This window comes from Strigops habroptila, chromosome 2, assembly GCF_004027225.2.
Source record: "Strigops habroptila isolate Jane chromosome 2, bStrHab1.2.pri, whole genome shotgun sequence".
Taxonomy (NCBI): Eukaryota; Metazoa; Chordata; class Aves; order Psittaciformes; family Psittacidae; genus Strigops; species Strigops habroptila.
In genome coordinates this window covers 101,934,775-101,959,153 of record NC_044278.2, presented here as the reverse complement: position 1 = coordinate 101,959,153, position 24,379 = coordinate 101,934,775, and the positions used below count along the sequence as shown (strand labels likewise).

Below are 24,379 nucleotides of genomic sequence, written 5' to 3'. Positions count from 1 at the left end.
TAAGGAAAACAGGAGACTGTCTCATGAGGACAGTGAAACTTACGCAGTCTCTCTGTCCTTGAAGGTTTTCAGGACAAAACTCTGAGGAACCCAGTCCTGAATTCTGTGTTAACTCTGGACTAGAGACTTCCAGAGGTCCCTGTCCCTTCCAGCCTGAAATGGTCAATAATTCTAGGACAATGGGCCTTTAAATGAGTTAAAAGATGCTGAAGGTAGCATCCCTGCAGAAAAGGGAAGGAGAAAGTGCTTGCTTATGTCTGCAAGAAAGCAGGATTTTTTTCATGCCTGTCATCATGGGTTGTTTTTTTTTCTTTTTTGTAAAATCTGTATTATAGACGAGGATTTGCACATTTAGGATATGGTTGCTTTCCAGTTTTGATAATTACTTTATATACCAATTCTTCTATTCATTAGGCATAAATTGCAGTACTTCACAAACAGAAGACCTGATTTATTGTCTGACCTGACTAGTAATGAAGCATTTTGACAGTATCTGGGCTAATTCCCTGCTGTGTAAGCATATGTAGCTGCTTTGAAGTGAATGGCACTACATGCAATTGTGCTAGTGGCAAGTTTGGCCCATTTTTAATAAAACACAACAAATAGGTTTTGTGCTTGTAAATTATTTAAATGTTCAGACAAGGACTTGCTGATGAGCAATTATAAGCAAATCTTTCCTCTGACACAAGAAATGTCACGTATTGCCAAGAAAACCAAATTAATCCGATCTTCAAAGCTAAAAATGTGGAACTGAAAGGCTATCTACCAAATAGGTAAAACGCTCAAATTGATGAACGATCCTACATCAACTCCAGTGCTGTTAAAGCGCAAAAGTTATGCATCTCCTCTGAGCCCATCATCTAGATTTTGGGATGGGTAAAGGAAGGTGTGATGCATTGTTCTATCTTACAAAACCTATCTTAGGACCGGTTGAATCCCCTGTGGAGGTGGCTCCTTCTTTCTATTCACTGTATGGAGAGAGCTAGGGTGATTAGCTTGGACTAGGCACCTAAGTTTTAGATTGCTAAAATTAGTTGAGATAAGTCCTACCCACAGCCACTACATTTATCTTCAGTTTCTCTTGTTCTATTTTGTTTTAAATTTCATTCCTCTCCACTCACCCATTTTCTATGTCTTTTACAATTTTTCTCTATATTCATTGTCCCACCTGTAACTTTTATTTCCTTTAATTTAACCATGATCTCTGGTGCTGGAACAGCAAATGGGATTCCATGATACTTCTACTCCACTCTATTTGCTGAAACATTGATTTTCTTAAAGCATTTAAGTACTGAAAAAGTCAATAAGGCTTATATACAAAGTAGAAACAATAATACAAAGGCATTTTGCTAACTTATAAAGGAAGAGCTGACTGGCAGAGCTGAATGTGAAAGGGAAAACCTCTGGTTTCTAGTTGAGGGCAAATGGTACAGTGATTCTCTGATGCCCTGCATTACACGCCTGCCCATCAAGGATAGCAATAGCCCAACAAGCTGCAGGCAGAAAGAGCAAGCTCTGGAGAAAATATGGGACTGTCACCTAAAAGTTATTGGCCTTAATATTTTTCAGGCCATAGTGAATATGCAGTATCAGTCTTTTTACATGAACATAAGTGTGAACTTCTGTTGAATCAGTAGAAATTTGCAGATGTTTTCAGTGGAGGCTGATTTTTGTATAAGGTCCCTCTCTCCCTGTAAGAGGGAAGGACATGTTAATATCTCATTTGGTTTGTGTAACAGCCACTGATTTTTGGGTCTTTCATCTGGAAAAATTATATTGGCAGAATATGAAATATATGACAGTGTCATTTTTCCAGATGAAACTTCATCAATTCGGGGATGCATTTCAGGTACAGTTTTCTGTGATGGATGAGCAGAAGTTTGTTTTATAGAAAGTTCATTTACTGCTCATTTTGGACGTCATCCACTAAAGCTGCTTAACACGAAATATCTACTTAACTGTGACGTTGTTGAGGAAGAGAAAGATGATACTTTGGGACTGAAATTGCAGGGTTTTTTACTTTCTAGCTATTTTGCAAATATTATCAGCCAAACCAATTAGAAAAACAAAATGTTTTGCAAAGTGTGTAATGGAACTGAAGCCATGTTTTTATATAGTTCTTCTTACCTATACCTTGTGTGCTTGTTGTTATAGATTTTTAAAGCAGTTCTTAAGATATTTCACAGGGAAGTGAGTCATGACATCTTTCACTCCTGTGTGGTTGCAAATTGTTAGCCGCAGGAGGGAACCCAATGGAGGCTGAGGCGAGATTACATTATAGATGCATATATAGGCATTATAGATACTGAATTTAGAATGGCAGGTATCCAGGGAAAGGCTCTATGCGCTGCAAGGGTTGTGTATTGGAGATATTGCAAATGCCGTGATAACGAGAGATGCCTGTGATAATGAGGCCCCTGAGCCCTGAGGAGGGGGCATCAGCAGCAGAATGCAAGCAGTACCAGAGCAGAGAGGGCATGGGGAACACCCCAGTCTCAGGAAAAAATATCAGTTGAGGTTCACCCCTATTATTATACCTTCAAAACTCTGGGTCTGGCAGCACAAGCCCCTCTGGTTTCTGGGGTGTTGGCTGACATCTGTGAAACACCCACAGGCTTCTGAGCTTGTGAGTTCAGACTATGGCACTGCTAATGAAATAAGTGTGCCTGGGGCATAGAGACTGGCTGCTGAGGAGCTTCCCCATGCCACAAAGCTCCATGTCCTCCCCTTGTTCCTGGGTGCTGTCACAGAGCTGTGGCAGGGCAGGGGAGGCAGCCTGAGGCAGAGGGACGGCCCAGCCATGGCCTTGTGATCCCCCTCCTCCCTTGGGCCCCAAAGTATGGCTGCAGTGTCCCACATCCTGCCACGGTGCATTTGCACATCGCAGGAATGTCAGAGAATGGGTGACATGAGTGGGTGCTCCCTGTACTGTGCTTCTGTGTCTCCCCTCCTGCCTGGCATCCCTCAGGATATCTGCTCTGTGGAGCGTGAGTCAGAGGAGATTTCACCATCATATATCAGCCTTCCACCAGGCTCTGGCTCACTCCGGGTGTATGTCCCCACCGTGTTCATTAAAAGTTACTCAGCTCCTCATGGAGGAGCTTTTGAACCTTCACAAATAACACACTGGGGCTAAGGTGAAATGGAAACCTCAGTGGAATGGCTGTCGCTGCTGCAGTCCAGGAGGTGGCCCTGAGACATCCCTGCAGCAGAGGCTGGGTCCTGCTGCAAAACCCCAGGTCAACGCCTGGGACATGCCTCCTCTGCTGGGCCCTGAATACACCCACTGCAATAACTCCGTAAGTTTCACTTTATTGATGTGAAAATAAAATCCTTGCCAAAGTTTTTCCAGTAACGTTGGAAGCCCAGTATTTGAAATTTGTCTTTAATGACACTACCTTCAGAAGCTACGAAACAACCTGGCATCTTCTAATTGTCTTCATCTTCTTTGCTGCCCACAGTCTGAATGCACAGGCAAACCTGCAAACCCAGTACTGTTTTTGATCAATGGGTCTGCTGACAGTGTCAAAATACATTATGAATCAATAGCCAAACATTTCACAGATGTAACACAATAAGACCCAAGATGCAAGGTTAGAAATATTTAAGTGTAAAGATAACTGATGTTTGCCTAGATACCTTAAAAATTTGTCTCCTGGTGCATGTAATATGATTTTTCCATGTTTGCTACATAGCTGAGGAATGCAAAAGCTAGAGTATAGTAAGATTATAATCAGATTGATTTGTTTTTCAAGTACTGCTGGGTATATTTTATTTCTGAGGTTGGAACAAGATCCAGCATTTTTAGCCTGAATGTGGATAATACAGGTTACAATTTATTCCTCAAAATGTGGGGCTGCTTATTTTTCCTATGTTTGACATTATATAATCAAGGATAATTATAGGTATTCATTCTTTGTGGTGAAATGTGGCTAGCGTAACAACATTCTTTAAATAGCTATCTCTGTTTAGTGAGAAATTAGCATTTGGCAGTATCCCATTCTGTTTTTTAATTAACTTGAGTCGTGTGAAATGTGTAAGCTGGGAGAGGAATAAAAATTCCCCAGAACACATGAACTGGACATGTGTCTGTCATGGCCCAATCCTGGTATTAGTGCAAGTGTTTTTGATGCTGTATTAGAGGGACTGCAGTAAAATAAGAGGAGATCCAGTGAGGAGTAAGTTGACACTGTGAAGGAGATGTTATAATGCAGGCAAGCACACCAGCTACCTACCAGGCATCTCAATGAGAGTGACTGAGCCCTGATTGAGACAGACCAGTAGTAGGAGCTAGAAGTTATATTTGCTGCTGGATTTCTCTTCCCACAAAGGTGCATCAGCAGAGATAGATCTCTGGAACAGAAACAAACATGATCTGAAACACCTAGAGAGAGGGGGAGCTGGGATGTGGATACTTTGATAGCGTAGAAGTTGGCTTCTGCTAAGTGTTTTCTACATAGGCTTCATAAACTGATAATGTGAAGCACTTTGTGATCTCCTTTATCCGTATATGCTTGCTACATGTTGTTTTCATCTTACCCTGGAACAAGGTCTCAAGCCCAGTGGTGGCAGGAGAAGCTTTCCCTAAAGGCTCGGTAACTCCAGGTTTAGGCACATATGTCACTCCTGTAATAAGACAGGCAGAAGTGAGAAGGAGTAGTTGGCCTAATGAGATGCGTTGCTGGACCTCCCAATGGTTCCCCTGGTAGCTCCCAGGGATGTTCCCTAGCGCCTGACTCAGCCAAGAAAACAGTGACATTTCTGGGAACAAGGAGCCATTGCTATTTGTTGGGATATTCCCACTATATTCCCATCACTTCTGCACTTGGTTGAGTGTCTCTGTCAGGCAGTCTTCCACAGCCAGAGCAGCCATGCTGCTGTTTGCACCAACACACTTTCTGTCTTCTAGCAAAGCCTGGTAGCCAATTTATCCTCTTAGGAGGTCTCACCACTGGACTCTGCATTGCCTCTCTTAAACTGATGTCGCCTTAGCAATGGCAAGAAGTTTAGAGCACGAGTGAGCTGTGATCCCTGTACAGCGCAGTGCAGAATTCACATGGCTATATAAACGTTTTATGATAATCATTTCCCTTCCCTCAATGTCTCATCCTGCTTTTCTTTCACCAGCTGAACCTCATTTTGTTATTTGTTGCCCATTAGGACTGCTTCTAGGAAGGACTAACAAAACCATTACTGAAATTGTTCACTTAAAGTTATAGATGGTGTTCAAAGCACTCGCTGTTTTGTTGAAACATGTAGTTCAGTAGTTTTTCTAGCCTCACATTGATTGTGGGATGCTATGCTAGCAACAGCAGTGCATGACATAAGCACCACTGTTTGAACTACATGTAGTCATCAGTTGGGCATCAGAAATGAAAACCAGCTGAGAAAATGAGGAGCTTTGCTCCTGGTCTTGCCAGCATGGAGATTACTTTCTTGGTGTCACAGTACGTGTTGGAAATTTGGCAGGGATGGCTCATTCAGTCCAGGATCACCAAACTGTCTGCACTTCCTGATTCCCAGCACTGCCAGCTCTGAGTGTGGTACAGAGCCAGCTTGGCCAGGACAGAGCCATAAGACGGTTAAAAGCATGGTTACTGCACCTTGCTAGTCAGATACAATTAGCCAGTGGGAAGCCATGGGTCTGGAGAAAATTTCTGTCTGTTCTTACAAGAGAAGCAATATTTCTTCCTGAGGGATTAATTCTTCTGTTTTTCTGTGAAGATGGTGCCTGTGATGTCTAATCAGCAGTGGGATTTGTGGAGGGACAGAGCTATGATCAGAGAAGATTAAATCTTCATGGTTTCCAGCTGCTATAATAGCTTTTTTAGCTGCTAGTATAATGACTGAACTGTGATTTTTATTGTGGGTTTGGTTTGGGCTGTTGTTTTTTTTTTTTTTTTAAAAAGATGCTCATAAATTGTCTGTATTTGACCCTAGAAGGACAAAAATTGCATGCAAGACACAAGCTACCCTCTGTCAAACTGTAAGCTGCAGAGCACAAGGACACTAAAACTTGTAATAGAAAGTGTCACACAGGTGTCTCAGTGTGTATTTTTCCTAGCTCGAAGCCTAGAAACGCTTAGCCTGTTTTAGTTAGTATTTCCAATATAGATTCTGCCTGAAGGAGGCACCTACTGCAGAGAAATTCAGCTTCAGCAGTCAAAGGGGCCAGGCATGCATTCAGGGCAGGACCAAAGCTGGGGAGTTTGGTCATGCAATGAGATGCGCAGACTGTCATGCTTTTCTGATGTTTGGTGAGGGGGTCCAGCCTGCCAGCCCCCCTTCCTTCCAAGGGAGGCCCTGGGCTCAGCTGAGCCCTCGGATGCTTCTGGCTTTAATCTACCTGGCACAGCAGAGCTGTTTCTCACAGGGCTTCCCATTGCAAGAACTAAATAATTTTGAATTTGCTGTTCAGGTTGTTTTCCTTTTGGGAACTCATCATGGGGAAGGAAAATTGGCTAATCAGTTTTGCTTTTGTTTACAGTCAGTTACTGTCTCTCAGGTGGTATCAGACCTCTCCAAGGTGTGAATTATAAACACTCAGGGACTGTTTTTATTTGTTTAGAGAAAGCCCTGACTCAGATATAATTAAAATCGTATAAACATTTGTATTGCTCTTATGGAGTCTAAATTTAGACAAAATTTTCCACAAGAGGGTGTCTTCTAACTAAAGCAGCTGTCAGTGTTTGAAGTTATAAAGGCATGCTCATATAGGTAGATAAATGTATTATCTACCTGTCAGTTATTATCATAAAAATAAACAAGAATAAAAAGAAAAAAATTAATGGAATATGGAGAAGGTAGGATGGCAGGTATATTACTGGTGAGTAGAGAAAATTGGAAGACAGGCTGACAAGCGAGGACATGCTGCTTGCTTTTTTCTGGACAATCATTATTTCTGCAGGGAGCACCCGCGCTGCGAGGATCCTTTGCAGCAGCTCACCAGAAAAGGTGAATAAGCTTAGATTGCCTCATGTTCAATGCAGCTTATATACCTCATCCACATTTAAATTGATTCTCTCTGCTGTTTTCAAACTTAAATACAATTCCAACATTGCTGGTTCAAGTTACCTCTCCTCTGTGGATAGAGGTGCCATAAGGCCAAGGGGACGCTTGTGCCTGAAGTGGCCAGGACACATGAATCTGCTTGGTGTCCACCCTTGGCCCCATGTAGGGTGTTCAGCCAGGCAGTGCAGCAGCTTTTATTAGTAGCAGAAAGGGGATGTTGGGAGCTAAACTGTATCCAGAGGTAATTAACACAGCATGTGTATATGAGGAAGGTAAACTTATTAAAGAAAGATCACTGCTAACACTTATGAATAGCATCACTTATGAATGGCATCACCTAACACCAACCTCTTCCCTTTTAAATGGTGAGAGTTCAGTAAGATGGACAGAGGCTATTCCAGGGCAGCTGGCTTCAATGCCAGAGAATGGTCCCATGCACATTTAATTTATAGAATCATAGAATAGTTGGGGTTGGAAAGGACCTTAAGACCATCTAGTTCCAATGAGATTTACCACTGTGTAGATGTAACCTCAGTGGGTTACCTTAGGGTGGTATAAAAGAGCATCTAGGGCCATTCCCTTGTACCAAAATCTTGGAAGTTGATGGTTCCTCATCCACAGCAGGCAGCACTGGTGCTCCCAGTAGTGAACCAGTGAGAAAGAGTCACTGTTGGAGTGGGCCAAAATGGAAGCAAACCAGAAGTTAATCTGCATATTCATAATTCAGGGTGCAAAACATTGGATTTGTTTATATGAATGAAAAATAAGTGTAATATAAACTTCTATCAGAGCTGGTCACCTTGAACTGTGGTCCCTGTTCTCTACAGTCAATAAGGAGAAATAAACAATTTTGGAACCACATTCATGTATGACCTATTTTACTTAGGATGATATGAATACTAGTGCTACTGAAGTTACTGTTTTAACCCATTGTGGACAGAGAGAGTTTAGCCGACCAGCTTGTGCACATTTACCTGCATTGCAAATGTCATGAGCTCAGATGAATCCAGCCCTGAAATGTCTGTTGATTGTGTTTTATGACACCTAGCTTGGGAGTTCCTGAAAAGCTTCCCACATGTTAATTCCACCCCTGTATACCTCAATATCTGTGGAAAAATCCAGCCCATTATCCTTAGATGTTTACTTATGGAGAGGCAAAGGTCTTGGCATGCTGAGCATGTTAAAGGTTTTCTCGCTACCAGAGAAGTTTACATAAGAAATTACTTCTATTTGCTGTGTGAGTTGTTCTTTATATGAAGGCGTTTCTTCAAACCCATGTAATATCAGTGTATGTAGCAGTGAAAACACCAAATACACCCTCTTTGATATCTTCAAAGGGGTTTGAGACAATCACCGTTAATCACTCAAAGATATGAAAATAACTTATCTAACTAAAAAGGAAAAGCCACTTCTCAATCAAAGATACTGTGCTTTACTTTCCTTTTAGTTATACTGCTGCAAATTGAGAGTTGCTGGTGTCAATTACATTCTGTCTGGATTTTCGCTGGCTTGATGGAGATAACAATCAGGCCCCTGGCTTCTAATCAAGTTTGATGTTATTGCATAATATAATCATGGTGAGTTGTTATAATCCCTTAAATAGTTCCATGTGGTAAGAAATCAATTGTGTTATGAAAATTACTTGGCTTTTCAGTTGTGCTAGTGTAGTCTGCTCTAAATGTCTAATTTTACCTGCTAAATAAAGAAAATATCGAGTTCTCTATTGTACCGCAACTCCAGTGGGTATCAGTATTTGTAATTCTCAGTATAAAAGAGATAGACATATTTACATCAAGGAAGAGTTTTGAATATGCAACACAATAACTAGTCGCTATTAAGTACATTGTTGTAACAAAAACGTTGTAGTTAAATTAAATTAGCATGGTCTTAGGTTGCAAACATCTATATAGCATTATATAGGGACAGAAGTGAAATAATGGTGAACTTACAAAGAATTTACACAGCTGATGTAAAAACTATAGCTTACTTTATTGTACTGCTGTTCCTTGCCATTGTCTTTGCATTTCGCTCATTGCTTTAAGTTGGGATTCCAGCTTTTGTAAGCATTGTTAGCATTGTGGGTCTTTGGGATATAGGAAAATAGAAGTAGTAAGTACACAACAAGTAGTTGCTTTTATACTGGATACAGGCAAGTTGCATTCCCGTCCATAAGCTGTTCTTGAAAGTTATATAGAAAGCAGAAAGGTACAGTTAAGGTATTTACTATGTTAGTAAATTCTGGGTATTTATTATTCTTTTTTTAGCACTATGAACTTCTACCAGGTTTGATTACTTAAGAGGAGTATTCTATACTTAGAGATGTCTTAATATTCTGGGAAAAATTTTCAGAGTTTTGGCTATTGAAGATGATGTTTCGCTTTTGTCTTTAATTGTTCTTCAGTACGACTCCAAACAATTATTAAAGTCTGGAATGGATTTTTTCAGAAGTTTAGTAAAAATAAAAAAGAAAGTTAAGAATCGAGAAATATTTTTACCTTCTCCTATCAGACTGTTCCCAGCGGGCAGAACCGAGCTCAGAGTTTTGGAGTTCAGTATCTTTAAATAATTCAGTTCATTAAATGAGCTGTTTGAAAAAAAATACTATTAATCAGTTTATGAACCTCAAATGCTGGTAAATAAGATCCCGCAATATCCCTGAATAAGGATACTTGGAGCATAACTGTTTGAAAAGAGCAGAAATGGAAGTTTTTCATCTTTTTACCTATAAATATATACCCAGTCTAGTTTTACTGTCCTATGAGTAATCAGATAGCTTGGAAGAAATTCTGTTTTCCTGTCAGCTATATTTATGCACAATGCTTGGGCATGGGTAATTTTTCTGAAGGTAACCTCTTGCCAGTGCGTAGAGTGCAGGTTATTTCTGTGTTACTTGTCTGTGACTCAGCCTGTGGAAGTTATGCGTAACTGAGCAATAGTCCTACAACTTCTGCTATGCACAGAAATCAAATGGTGTGTATGTACTTCTCAGAAAGAAATGCATCTGGAATACAGTTTTGAATATTATAAATTCTATACTGGCAGAAAACAACAAAATTAACCATATCCATATCCATACTCAATAGGCATCTGTCATTTGGGAATATCTTGTATCTTGTAGTTGCTTTGACTGTGCCTCTAAAACCAAATCAATAGATTCAGTTCACTCAGGTGTTTGCTTGGTCATGCTGTGACCAGGGAGAACAGATATAGTTTTGTTTCTTTTCCAAAGAAATATCTTTATGAATCACTGAACATTTGCTTTGTGATTGGAGTACTCTCCACTGTGCAGAAATGCCTCGAAGCACTGTGAGTGGAGTTGCATAAGCCATGAAAGGTGGCTGTGGCATTTAGAGGCGCTATGAAATGAGAAAGTAGCAACAGCTTGGCTTCTAGAAAGCCACATTACATTGCAAATGACCTGTCATGCTTTTCACTCTGCTGATGTGTCAGAATGTACCATCATCCTGCAATACTAAACTACTATAACTTGTATCAATCGACTGTGCCGTATATATGGATATAAGGTGTGGTTGCAGGACATGTGATGTGGTTGAGAACAAGGTGAGCAACAAACATAGGCAAACCCTAAAATTCTTTTGTGGTCATGTGTGTAATTAAAAAGACCAGATTTGTTGCACTGGGGAAACCTTTACACACAGATCTGGATATACACTTTTTCCAAAGCAATCAGAATTATTGGTATCACAGACTGTTTGTCCTTCTGGTTAAGTTCATGCTTCATGAAACCTGTCAAAATGTATCATGAAAACAATGGCATTTCATGGACTTGGAATAATATTTTAAGAATTTCTTATATCCTTCAAGGCACAATCTCTTCACAGAACTAGACCTGGTAGTGGAGTATCAGAAGGAGTAGTGACCGCTACCGTTTGTCGTCAGTATATTTTTCATTTGTTGATCAGTTAGTTTATTATCTGCTTGTGTGGTATCTTTTTACTTTGTTTCCTTCCTTTTTTTCTCCATGAGGAAAAAGGTGGTATGTGGGAAGGAGGCACTAATAGTACTTCGGGGTCATTAATTTATTATAATTGCTCCATTATGGTAGAAATTAAACGAGCACAACAGTGGGAAAGTGTTTCATATAAAGTGACAGTTGATTTTCCTCTACTTGCCCGTAAAATACCCCTTTATCCCAAACTTCTCTGAATATCACACTTTTTTTTCCAGAGAGAAAAATCTATGCCTGGGGTGTACATTTCATTAAATCTTTGCAAACCACTGATGCCCATAATATGTTCCGCTTAACATAATCACATTAATTCCAGTTTTCACAGACATATGTGTTCCACCCTCCACATCTCTTAATCACTAATCTCACTTCCATGAAGAGCTTTTAGGCAGAAGCGTGCCATAAAACATGAAATTCAATCGTTCTGGGACTAGTTTCTGAATGTTACATGGAAGCTTTTACTCTTGGCAACACTGGCATTGACTTGGCTTTCCTTCAGATGAAAAGTCTAGACATGAAGCAAAAAAGCCATGCTCATTTGAAGCCTGGTACATTGACAACAAAGGGACTAGGCATTTTCTCAGCATTGTTTCATCCTAATCACTACTGGGGAATTTGAAGGCGGTGGTTGCTCTGGGTGGAGTAGGTCCCACTGGTAGCTCATCAGTTCAGACCTGGACAGGGGTTGTCCCTAACACTGAGCAAGCACAGTGCTATCTGTTAATAATCATACTTGTGAATCCTAAACTTTCCCTTTACTGTTTTTATTTGAGAGGGAAATAAAAATTGAGGGGCATGGCTGAGGAAGAAAAAGGGAGAAACAAGCAAATAAAATCTGGCATAACCATGCTGGGGCTGCTGAAAGTGGGAGATGAACATTTATGATAATAGGGAGGCATTGTGGAAGTCAAGTCTGGAGAAGACCTTCAATACTGAGTATTTAAGTGACAGCTAGCTCCTCTGGTTTCTTTGGATGTTGGCCCCAGGTAAAGGATTAATAAAATATTAACCTGACAACAGGTTCTTCTGGATGCAGTTGCTCATTATCTGAAAAAAATAGTGCAAAGAACTTAAAAAAGAAAATATCATTATTAAAATTGTCTTCCTGAAATGATTTGTGCATGGAGGATTCATCTAAGGATCATTTCATCTTGATTGTGTGCCATGCTGTGTATCAAATTACATCGGATTTATGCTGCAAGCAGCCATTCTTCAGGAGCATTTGGTTGGCAAAAGCTTATTCCAGCCAAGAGGCAATACAATTCTATAAATCATCATATTTCATGGATATAATTCTTCAATCAATCAGTAGAAGAGGAGTGAAAGTTCTGAAGGTGTTGGTCATAGTACATCTATCTAACATTTTCCTTTGCATGGTGACGACATTTGGAGCTGTATGGGGCAACTTGTTTATCTGCGCAGAGCCATACCCTGCCAACAGTGCATTCAACAATACATTACTCCATAAATAAATGTAATGAAATAAATGCTTGAAATACGAGACTCTGCTTAGACTGGAAAAAAAAAAGTTACAGTCTGTCCCTGAAAGAGCTGAATCTCTGTTGCAAGAAATGGATTTAAGGTGCAAGAAAAGATGGCCTTCCCCTTTCCGGTCTCTGAAAATCTTTAGTAGCTTGCAGTTTATGGCTACTATTTCCAGAAAAATTAGATGCTTATACATACTGTGGCAACAGATTTTGTATGGAAGTGCAGTGAATTGTTAAAGGTCTTCCATTTCATATACAAGTTTAATTACTGTAATTCATGCAATTTTTCATTTTCTACTATAATAATAATGACATAGATAAGTAGTAACAAAATAATACAATAGTAAAGAAGGATTATAACATGAAATGGGAATAAAAAAAAGCAAAATTTCTGTGTCATCAACACAGCAATAAAAAGGCATTAATAAAAAATCTTGGTCTGAGAGGGAGAAGCAATTTCTCAAGTGCTAAAGCTTTAATCTAAATTGTATTGAAGAAGATAGGGAATTCCCCACAGATTATGATAAAGCTTTTACAGGTGCCCAAACCAGTACTCACAGTCTTCAAGATAGTGAATCCTATTTGCCTAGTCTCTTCTCTTTCCAGCTTATGTATGCATGGTTTCCAAAGACTGATGGCCTCACGGGAGGGTGTTTGGTGATTCAGCTGAATTAATAGAGCTAGTGTTTGACTTTTTTGCTCTTGACCTTCTACTGGCACCATCAATGTACCTGACAACATCTGCCACGTGTCATTCAATCATTTGTCTTATTTGACTGGTACTTATTTGCCTTTCTTTCTGAAATTGTGTTTCTTACTCCTTGTCCATGATCTCTGTTGTTTGTTTTCCTGGAGCAACCCTAATTTTACATGAAAAGGCCTGTGACCCAGTCTTTGCTGAACTCAAGCAAGGGCCATTACGTAGAAAGCAGAATATTTTTGGCTCTTAATCACTTTGAACACTTAATTTCTTTCTTAAATTGAAACAAAAGTCATAACTGTTCTACCGCATATTGTTCAGATCCCTCTGGCAAATGCTGACCCAGACTGAATGTTTTCCTGTGCAGTGGCACGTTGGTGCATCAGGTTGGGTTCAATAATAGGTAGTGTGTTACACCATGACAATTCCACATGAAGCCTTACCTTGAGAAATTAATGGAGAAATCTCTGCCAAGAACCTCGAAGAGAATATATACTCCAGGTACACTGGACTGAATTTGTTTGAATTTGACAGTTCAGCACAGGTACCTCCAAACCACGCCTTCCCAAGCCCTCTGGTAGTACCATAAGCTTGCAGGGCAGCAGCCACTGGGCAGAGATGCCCAGTTCTTAGCAAGTTTAGTACTGTGTCTTAAGAGCTTCCAAGTAGTACTTCTTATTCATTTCAAGTGGGACTAGAAGAAGATGATACAGTTTCATCCTCAAATTAGAAATCATTATAATAAATCATTATGGGACATGTCCAGGTGCTATTTCAGGTTTTGAAACAGAGTTTTAAAAGTCTGTCTTTGTTGTGTAGAAAGAATTAGGACTTCATAAAATACTGTGTAGCTAAGCTTTATTTCAAATATACCCTCTCCTCCCCCAAAAAAACCACCACAAAAACCAACCAACCAAACAAACAAACAAAAAAACCCAGGGAAATGAACAGGATTTTCATCATCCATTATCCAGTACAGATTTGAGAATTTAATTTTTTGCATAACTGCTTTGTCCAGCTTTACTCTGAACTGGTACATAGCTGGTACATAGCCTCCTTGCTTGCATCACTTGCTGATACGTAAGATTCTCAGACATGCTATGAGCTGGAGTCAGGGAGAAGTTAATATACTTTTTTAGTGCAAAGCTTTTACTAGAGGGGTCCTTGTAGGATCCATGTGGGACCACCCAGGCATAAGGAGTCCTCCAAAACATGCTAATCTCTTTCTCGTCTAAATGATACTTGTCTGGGAGGAATACATGATGCATCTGCCTGGCTTTGCAGATGTTCTCAGGTGACAGTATGCAACATTAATCACCCTGCTGCATCCGCTGAGCTGTCATGAAGGTTTCATGCATCCTAGAGCACTGTGAAACCCCTTCCCCAGGGTATCCAGTCCTCCACACATTCCTGGGACAGCAGACACTCTGTGGGGTGAAGGATGTAAGCTGCAGACACAGAGATTTTCTGAAGGGAGTTACTAGGCAGATTAATCATTCAGTGACATTGTCAGAAGAGAAGATCCTAGTAAAAAAGACTAGTAAAAAAGGATGGGTGGCTTCTAGCTTTTCTTCCACAAGGAACTCAGAGAAATTGAGTTCCTTGAGGAAGGAGAAGTTGAGTTCAGAAATTGGCAAGAACCAATTTTAGGTTACCATCTCTAGTTAGAGGATTGCTGGGAACCCAAATGCACCTCAAAACTGGGGAAGTTAGGAGAATGAGAGATGCTGCTTTCATTACTTTTTTCTTCTGTGTTTGGAATGCCACTGTTAATCGAAGTCATTTTTGTATCATCTCCTGGCAGATTTTCCTGGTGCACTGTGGTTGGTAATTTACAGCAGAACACTTTTAGCAGTAACCATAACTGACATCTGAAAGTGGATTATATTCATTTAAAAGCTTAGGCAACGTAAAAGTTAGGCAAGGTTTTCAGGAGAGGTGATGTCGCATATTGTGACAGCTGATGTAGCTGAAAAGGCACGGGCACATTTCCAAACACCTATGCCCTTCTCAGGATTACTGCAGAGGCAGAGACTATAGAGAAACAAAACTCCAGTGCCTCCCTTTCAGATGTGGCATTTCTAAGGTGCCTCCCACTGCTGCAAATTAGTTTAAGTTTAGAATAAGTCTGATTTATAGCTATAGCACATGTTGTGTGTCTGGAAACTCAACAGATTTTATTACCTACTAAAGAAGTTGTTTATTTAAATGATTACTTCTCGTGACATATACTAGAAGATAAACAGTGTATAAATGAGTAAACTGTGTGACTGAATGTTTTGTGACTAGCCTCTTCCATTCATTTCATGGCATTCATTTCTGAATTTATTCCACTATTAATACAGATACTGTTAGATGTTCCAGGAAAAAAAAGTCTCCTCAGCTGAAGGAATCAGTGTACCTTTCAAGAACCACAGGTTTTATCATATTTTCATTCTGATAGTCAGTTGCAATTGAAATTAATTAAGTTCCTATTTTCAGAGTGAAAAGCAATGATAATTCATCTGAGAATTCTCTCAGCTAACAAAACTAGGGAGCTTTATTTTAGAGATGCATAATTAAACGTGATGGGAACATGCCTTATTTCATGGCCTCACATTTCTTTCCCTATTAGCATGATATTTATGAATATAAGAGAGAAAAAACAGTTTCTAATTGGACAAAATGTATTTATCTTCTGCTCATAATCTTGAACTAGCCTTTTATTATCCCATTCCGTTCTTGAAAGTATCATTCAATGTAAGTTCATATCTGCAGCTGTTGTCCTATAAAAGGTTCTCTCACTTTACCACAGAGGTGAGAATTGATGTATAGCTCTAGTCTCTCTTGGTCCTCTGGTCAAGGACCAAGGAGCAGTGAAGAGCTAAGGAGTAGCGAAGAACTGAAAATGTCCTGCGGTCCTGATCTCACCATACGGAGAACAGGGTTTCTGCCTACCCAACGTCATGGAGAATGTTAAGAAGTCATGTAGCCAAAAGACTGTGTTTTTCCTGGTGGCCTAGGAAGGCTGCCTTTAATCAGAGAAAATGTGTCTGGTGGAGTTGAAGCTTTCTCTTTCCCTCTCTCTTTGCCTCTCTCCCTGACACCCTTTTTTGCTGACTTTTTGCTACCTGCTGGGGAGGAACTGAGACTATTTTGATGTTACCCTAATAATTTCTTTTCCTATCTTCTATCTCCAAAACCACTCCATTTCAGCCAGTGGCTCACCATTACCAACTTGGTATTCTGTTAATTGCTTGGTCAGACTTTGCAGGTCTTTTGTTGGGGTGGGGGAGATAAGCAAAATCTGACACCGGCACGAATGTCAGTTCTTGATGACTAGGCATTGTGGGGTGATGTATGTAATAGTCCCCTTCTTTTCTTCTGTGCTTCAGCTATAGTAAGCATTAAACCTGTTACTTGTGAGGCTGGCTAATAAAGCCCATCACATCCTGGCTGGCATTTGTCATGCTTATTGCAGGCACATATTGAGGTTCATGTTGGAAGCAGTTGCTTACATTTCCTTTCAGTTGGTGCACAGACATTGGTATTTCTAAAGTGCGATTCATGAGACTTATTTTAGACTTTTACAGTGATTATTTCTGCCCATGGCCTGTGATGAAAGTGTAAATGAAAATTTTAAATGCCTAAAAACCAAAAGTTTATGTGTAGTGTCTACAGTGTAGACATGGAAATTTAGGTCAGATTGATCCCTCTGCTAATGCATTTTACAATCATATCACTTCTTTAGGCAAAGTGGTTAAATGTCAGCTCCACCAGCAGCCACTGTCCCTAGCAATGTGAGACAGAAACACTTTTCTGTCTCACAGAAAGAGAAACACTTTACTGGGGACTGCTGCCTGGTCCAGACCCTCACACCCACTGGTGTACATCCACATACTGCCTCATGGCCACAGGTAGACTGTAGGCAGATTCTCATTCCTGTGGCCATTCTCATGTCTTAACATGAGCAATGGAACTTAGTAGAATTATTTTAATGATTTTTTACAATTGAAACTATTTCCAGAAAAGAACTAGTGGGGAATGTTTTTAGCGATGTTCTTCTCATATCTTTCCTCAAGGCCCTTGCAACATACATATTTCAGCTGGAACAGCAGCTCTGAAGGGATCTTTGGAAACCATAGCCCTATTATCCACCAAATAATTGCTTAGTCTGCTGACTCCAGTGCATGTTTCTCATGTGCACCATAGCTTTACAACAGTATTGCAAAATACCATCAGGGTATTACTTTTGCTTTCTTAGTGACTAATCATTGGAAAATTTGATGTTGTCTGACAGTTTGGCCGTGGTCAAGTACAATCTAAATCTTTGCTGAGAACAATGCTGAGTGTATGGAAGGGAAACAATAACAGTGTCTGAATTACAGCTTTCTAGAGAAATCAATTCTGATTTTAAAATTAGGCTGTTAAAGTTTCTGCATGTTGTAGAAAATGGTGCAAGTCAGGCTACACGTACTAACACATTTTTATCTTGGGCAGAATGTGTGTAAAACACAGCAGAGCTGTCATGACTTTTTTAACAACCCTAAAATGTAATCACTGTTTTCTAATACACATCTTAATATTTTAGTGTTTCTCACATCTCCGTATCTTCAGAAAACAACTTCTTCCATTGAAGTGCTGACATTTTTCTTAAATAAGAAACTCCAAACGCTAAACTTCATTTTCACAAAATAAATTATGCAATAAGTCTTCTTTAATTATCTCCTCTTTGACTGCTTTGTTGCCTGAATTGCTCATTGCTCTTGCAGAGAAAATAAACCCCTGGATTTCCCTAATGGTTACTGTACATGTCAGCCATAGTGTGCAGACTCTTCAAAGGATCACTCCCATGACCCAATCTCAGTGCTCCCCAAAGCTCACTAGTGATTACTATGTTATGTTTTAGTAGTGACTGTGAAGTGATGGGGAGTGCTCATTGCTAGTTTTATCCAAAGGACAAGCTTTGTACCATTGAAAAAAGCAAGCTGCATACTGATTAAAGTGCAAAAGACAACTAATGTCATGGTTACATATAAAGTGGGAAAGTTGCCACATATTGATAGGTTAATCAAACAGGATGGAGGAGTGAATGAACCGTACATAACAGATATTACCCACACCACTTAATGGACTATTGGAAGGTGCTTCGGTGCTATTATGGGTAAGCCAATACAAGGAGCTGCATAGGAGAGTAAACACTTGGTTTTCTTCCCACACCATATGCCTTTTTGTTTTCTTCCCTATTTTCACAGATAGGTAGCATGGTTTTTTTTGGTCTTGAAGTCTTCCGCATCTCTGACCTGCAAACAGATTGGAGGCAGTAGTATGGAAAATCCCAACTGCTTTGTTCTCAGCTCCTGGTGGAGCATTGCAGTTCAGACTAATCCTAAGTGATCAAAGTACTGTGTTGGACAGCGTGGGATTTTGAGAAAACATCCTGGCGAATCAATACGTTCTGTATTTGTACTGAGGGATAGATAGCTGAATCCTCTCTGAAGACTTACTCTTCTCTAGAAAGCCTTTGGATGTTACCCTGCAGGGTTGGGTGTATCAATCACTGACTGACCAGACTGCGTCCTTCGGGTCAAACTCTGGCAACACATCAAGCCACTGAGACTAACTCTGACTGAGACTAGACCAGTGCACAGCTGAAAATGATTTTTCTGCTTGTACCAGACACTCAGTGACTGTCAACACTGAACCTGCAAAGTCTAAGTTCTGTTTTCATGTTCAGGCCCAAGGTGACTTTCTACTGAAGACAAATACATGTAAAGATCCAGCGAGGGCTTTATAATCACCGCTTCTGCAGGAATTTGCAGCTGTGGCATGCTACAGACATCTGATGGAAGCCAGGCAGACAAGGCTTTCTCTTTCCCCACAGCCTCCCAAAAGAAAAGCAGATTTTTTCATATTTTTGTACTAATAATTGTATTTTTTTTTCCTTTCCCAATTTTTTTTTTTTTTTTTTTTTTTTAATAGGAACTTCAGTCTTTAATTCCGAAACGTGACAGGTGAACTCTTTGGGCCAAGTTTTAACTTGCAGCTTGTATTTAGAAGGGAAAAGTAGGCCATGGAAAACCAGGCTTTGAAATGGAAATTCTGCCGCAGCTACAGCCACAGCAGTGCTGTTGAGAGCCCTATTTTGTTTTCTTTTTCCCATCGTCAGCCAAATCAGGCTCACTGCTCCTTGTTCAAAGGAGAACTGTTAACTTTCTAGAATTCCCTGTGCTGCTGCCTGTGAGTCTTACAGATGCTGTCAAATGCTGTATCCAGTATTCCATGTCTTTGAACAGGTCTTGAGTTTCTAAGAAAAGACTATTCTCTGACTTCCAGAGCCTTCCAGCTAGATCTAGGCTACAGGGAACCCAAACAAAACAGAAGGTATGTTTTCATATTCCAGTGTTTGCATGTTATTTCTAGGCCAGTGTATGCATTTCTGCTATATAAACCTACCCCAGCTGTATGCTTCTGTCTTACCAGGCTCCCATTAAAATCAGCAGCTGATCATACAGCATGTATAAACCAATATTGGCTATTTGTGGGAACAGTCAATATGTCACTGGAAAGTTCCGTAACTATTTGCTTAATAATGAAGTGAGATAAAGCGAAGGTTAGATGAATGTGAAACTGGAACTGCTACACAGCTGGACAGCCACTGAAATTGTGAGCTATTATTAACATATTTCTCTTTTTTAAGCAAGTATGCTGTCTCTTTTGGAGTTCATTTTGCTTCTAAATATATGAATTCTGATCTCATTCCATTTGCAGAAGTACCATGTTTTGGCAGAAGACAAAACTTTCTGCAGAGTGGCTTGCAAATGTTGAGCTGTGAAGTGTTTGGCGGTGATGCTCGGGAAATGTTCTGATGTGATTTGTGAAGCATCTTGTACTCGTATGCAACACCTGAGAGAAAGAAACTATGAGTACAGTGTAGCGTGCCCAGGCCTTGCACAGGGTAGCATAAAGCATAACTCCTTGGCATTTTCTCCAGCGCTGAAACAGCAGGATTTTAGCTGACAATCTTGCCTGGCCATCTGGTGAAAGAGCGTGAAAGAACTTTACAAGGACTAATTATTTCCTAGATTAATATTGCTGACAAGTACTCCATGAGACAGTGTGTATGTTTGCAGGGCGTTATGCTACTAGAAATGCCATTAATTATTTTGCCTGTGATTTGCCGAGCACTGTGATTCTGTATGCTGGCGTTCTGCCCCAACATTACCATCTGTGTGTATCACAGGCTATACTATAGTACTTATTTCAGATCTTTCTGGAGATTTTTCCATTTTCAGATTTAAGAGCCTGGATTAAGTAATTTTTAATATCAGACATTAAAACAATCTAACTTTTTAACACAGTTTTTCTCTCAAAACTGGTCAAAATCTGCTTAGTAAAAGTATGCTCAGTGTGCTCAGTGAAATGTACTCTCAGTCTAACTGCTGCAGGCACTGCAGCTTAAACTGAGTTTAACAGTCTTATGCATAGATTAACTTCTCCATGTTTGGTTTTGTTTGTTCATTTTTTTTAAGTCACTGTGACATAATGACATTTTATACCTTGTAACTAAGGTATAATATCTATTACGTTGTAAATATGAAAAATACAACATTGGCTACACATATTAAAAATATTTATGCTACACATGGAGACATGTCAGTAATTTGGTCAAAGATAGCAACATAGTCAATGTAACCATCAGAAATATTAAAACAATGATAGATATATTTCTGGTTTCAAAATACTGGAAATATTTTCAATAAGTTTAAACCAATTTTGCTTTCATGGCTTTACTGGATTCTGATTGATGATAATTTTCTTCCCAACATAGAAATTGGATGCAATTTCACATCTGGCAAGGAACTGTTGCTTTTTCATTGATTTATCTATAGAGCTCTTACTAAGAATAATTTCAAATTAAAGTGTCCATAGGTTCTCTTTCACCTTCTGTGTTACTCTCTGTGGCTTTAAGGTCTTTTAACACTTCAGGTGTACAAAACCAGTCTGATCTGACAAACTCCTCTAGGTTTTTCTGTCGTTAAAACAGATGTCCTGCCTTATTTACTGTAAAGTGGAACAATCACCCAGTGGAGCAACACATATGGTCTAAATTGACTGACCTATATTCATTGGTAAAAAGAAAATCTCTGGTGAACCTTGGGCAGGGAAGAAGCATCATGTTATCCCTTCAGAGAGAAAAAGAAGAAATCAAAGAGTTTATAGAGCACTGGGGAGTTTACATAAAAGTATTTTCAGGGTGGATAACTCTGTGGAAAAATAGAACGCATTTTAGACTGGAAACAGAGGCTAGTGGTGGAATTTGTGCAAGGGCAGTTGAGAGGTAAAATGGAAAAGGTAATATTTATGGTAGGAAAGCAAGATACAACTTGTTAATGGAGCAGGGGTGCAGTCCTCAGGGAGAAGGGTGTTCTTTCTTGGGAGAAACCTCTGGGCTTTGCAAACTGTGTTCAGAAATATCACCCAACCCAACCTCCAAAGCTAGTACATGAACTTTTCAAGGGGAAAAAAAATCGTCATGGATCATTGAAAACGGAGCAGGTAGGATGAGACTATGCAACTCAGTGTCTTGGATTATTACACTGCTTCAGGGATACACTTTCCATTTCTTGTCGCAAGGACTACTGCAATCAACCTAGAAACTTCTTATGAATGCCCAAATAAATCCTATATCCTTTCTGTTTTGTTACCTTTGCATTCGGTATTTTCTTTATTTGTATGAACCTCTTAGAGTTCTAGCACAGCATAACTCAAGAATTTGCTCTTAATGCAGTGTCTGCCCAACCCTGATTCTAGCTGAAGAGGTGCTTTATACTTCAGTGAGGTGACCTGTGTCTTAAAGACAGAGTGCCACTGAGATCACTATTAGTAGTGACCCAAAGAAGTAGCTCTGCTCCTTTTGCAGTAACTTTCTGCCCCCAGTACAATGTTTTGCAGTAAGTCTGTGTTCTTCTGTGTGGTTTTAACTCTGGAGCAGGTAACATAAAAGGCTGAGTCAGAAGACAGCAGAAGACAAGCTCTCGAAGAGCATGACAACAAGCATTTTTACAAAACAGGCTATATGACTGCACTTTACTTTCAGCTGCCAGAAGCCCAGGTGGTGGTTTTCCTTGAAGGAGTCAGACCTGTTTTTCAAAGGCTTTTCTGGAGCCCTGCCCATAGGATTCACCACTCTAACTGTAGGAAACACTACTGCAAAGCACCGAGCCAAGATTTACCTGACTTTAACCATATAAAAGAGTCAGGATGATTCAGGCCAAAATTCTAACTTGAATTTCCATCAGGAAGTGCCTCTTTCTCTCAGAAGGCTGAGGAGTACATCTTCATGACTTGTCTAAATTCAACGTTTACCTCTTAGGCAACTGAAGTTTGTTGGAAAGAAACCCTGCTCTGCAGAGATGAAGTGATTTGACCACCACTAAAATTGGCTAGACACCAGAGTTCAGACCTCAAAGGCAGAGGCTCTGGCCAAATGTAGAGATTACATTGTAGGTGTCTATGTCTTAACCACTCCTCAGGAATTCTTGAGGTCAGCAGAGAAAATCATCTCATCTCAGTCTGAGCTAGTTAGAATCATAGAATGGTTTGGGTTGGAAGGGAACTTAAAGATCATCTAGTTCCACCCGCCCCTTCCATGGGCAGGGACTAGACCAGGTTGCTCAAAACCCCATCCAACTTGGCCTTGAACACTTCCAGGGATGGGGAAGCCACAGGGCAACCAGTGTTCCTGTGTCTCACCACTCTCACGGTAAAGAATTTCTTCCACATATTTAACCTAAATCTACCCTCTTTCAGTTTAAAGCCATTCCCCCTTGTCTTATCCCTACCCGCCCTCGCAAAAAGTCCCTCTTCAGATTTCTTGTCGGCTCTCTTCAGGTACACGAAGGCTGCTCTAAGGTCTCCCCTGAGCCTTCTCTTCTACAGGCTGAACAACCCCATCTCTCTCAGCTTGTCTTTGTAGCAGAGGTGCTCCAGCCCTCTGACCATCTTTGTGGCTCTCCTCTGGACTCCCTCCAACAGGTCCATGGTCAGTACACGAGGTGAGGTCTCACAAGAGCAGTGCTTAGGGGGAGAATCCCTCAACTTGCTGGTCATGATTCTTTTGATTCAGCCCAGCATACTGTTGGCTTTTTGGGCTGTGAACACACACTGCTGGGTCATATTGAGCTTTTTAAAAAACACCACCTCCAAGTCCTTCTCCTCAGGGCTGCTCTCAACTGCTGCATTCCTCAGTCTGTTGCACCTGGGTTGCCCCTGACCCAGGTGCAAGACCTTGCACTTGGCCTTGTTGAACGTCATGAGGTTCACATGGGTCCACCTCTTAAGCCTGTCAAGGTCCCTCTGGATGGCATCCCTTCCATCCAGCATGTTGACCAGATGTTAAACAGTGCTGGTCCCAATACTGATCCCTGAGGAACACTACCAATCACTTATCTTCACCTGGACATTGAGCTGGTGGTCACAATTCTTTGAGTGCAATCATCCAGCCAATTCCTTATCCGTTGAGTGGTCCATACACCAAATCCATGCCTCTCCAGTTTCGAGGCAAGGATGTCATGCAGGAGAGTGTCAGATGTTTTACACAATTCCAGGTAGATGGTGTCAGTTTCTCTTCCCTTATCCACCAATGCCATAACCCCGTCATAGAAGGCCACCACATTTGTGAGGCATGGTTTGCCCTTAGTGAAACCATGTTGGCCGCCACCAGCCACCTCCTTATTGTGCCTTGGCATAGTTTCCAGGAGGGTCTGCTCCATGATCTTGCCGAACACCGAGGTGATTGACTGGCCTGTAGTTCACAAGTTCTTCCCTTTTTCTCTTTCTAAAAGTGGGGGTTATGTTTCCCCTTTACAGTTAGTGGGAACTTCACCAGACTGCCATGGCTTCTCAAACATGATAAATAGCGGCTTAGCCATCTCACCTGTCAGTTCCCTCAGGACCCACAGAAGCATCTCATCAGGTCCCACCTTCAGGTTCCTTAAATGTTTTTGAATCTGATCATGTCTTACAGCAGGTAGTTCTTCATTCTCCCATAGAATGAGTACATAGAATGCTTCAGATGAATTGTGCCCTGAAAATACCTCATTTTCTCTATTGTTTGTAAAAGGAACTTGAGGAGATTAGTTCAGCTGTAGATGCTTCCAGAAAGGTGACATGAGTCTGGCCTGTCATTGTAGCTCTTTTACACTACAAATTTCGGCTTTTAATAACAAC

The 24,379-nt window shown here is 40.4% G+C and overlaps 1 protein-coding gene across 5 annotated transcripts in view; it reads left to right on the top strand.

Moving 5' to 3' along the window:
• MTUS2 (microtubule associated scaffold protein 2) overlaps window positions 1–24,379 on the top strand; it is a 296,717-nt gene that overhangs the window by 62,388 nt on the left and 209,950 nt on the right. Inside the window, exon 1 of one of the 5 annotated variants that reach the window (XM_030476625.1) lies at window positions 8,519–8,588. The exons of the other annotated variants lie outside the window; for them this stretch is intronic. The gene's annotated coding sequence lies outside the window, so the exon portion shown is untranslated. Of the gene's footprint in view, window positions 1–8,518; window positions 8,589–24,379 lie in introns of those variants that run through there. 5 annotated transcript variants of the gene reach the window in all.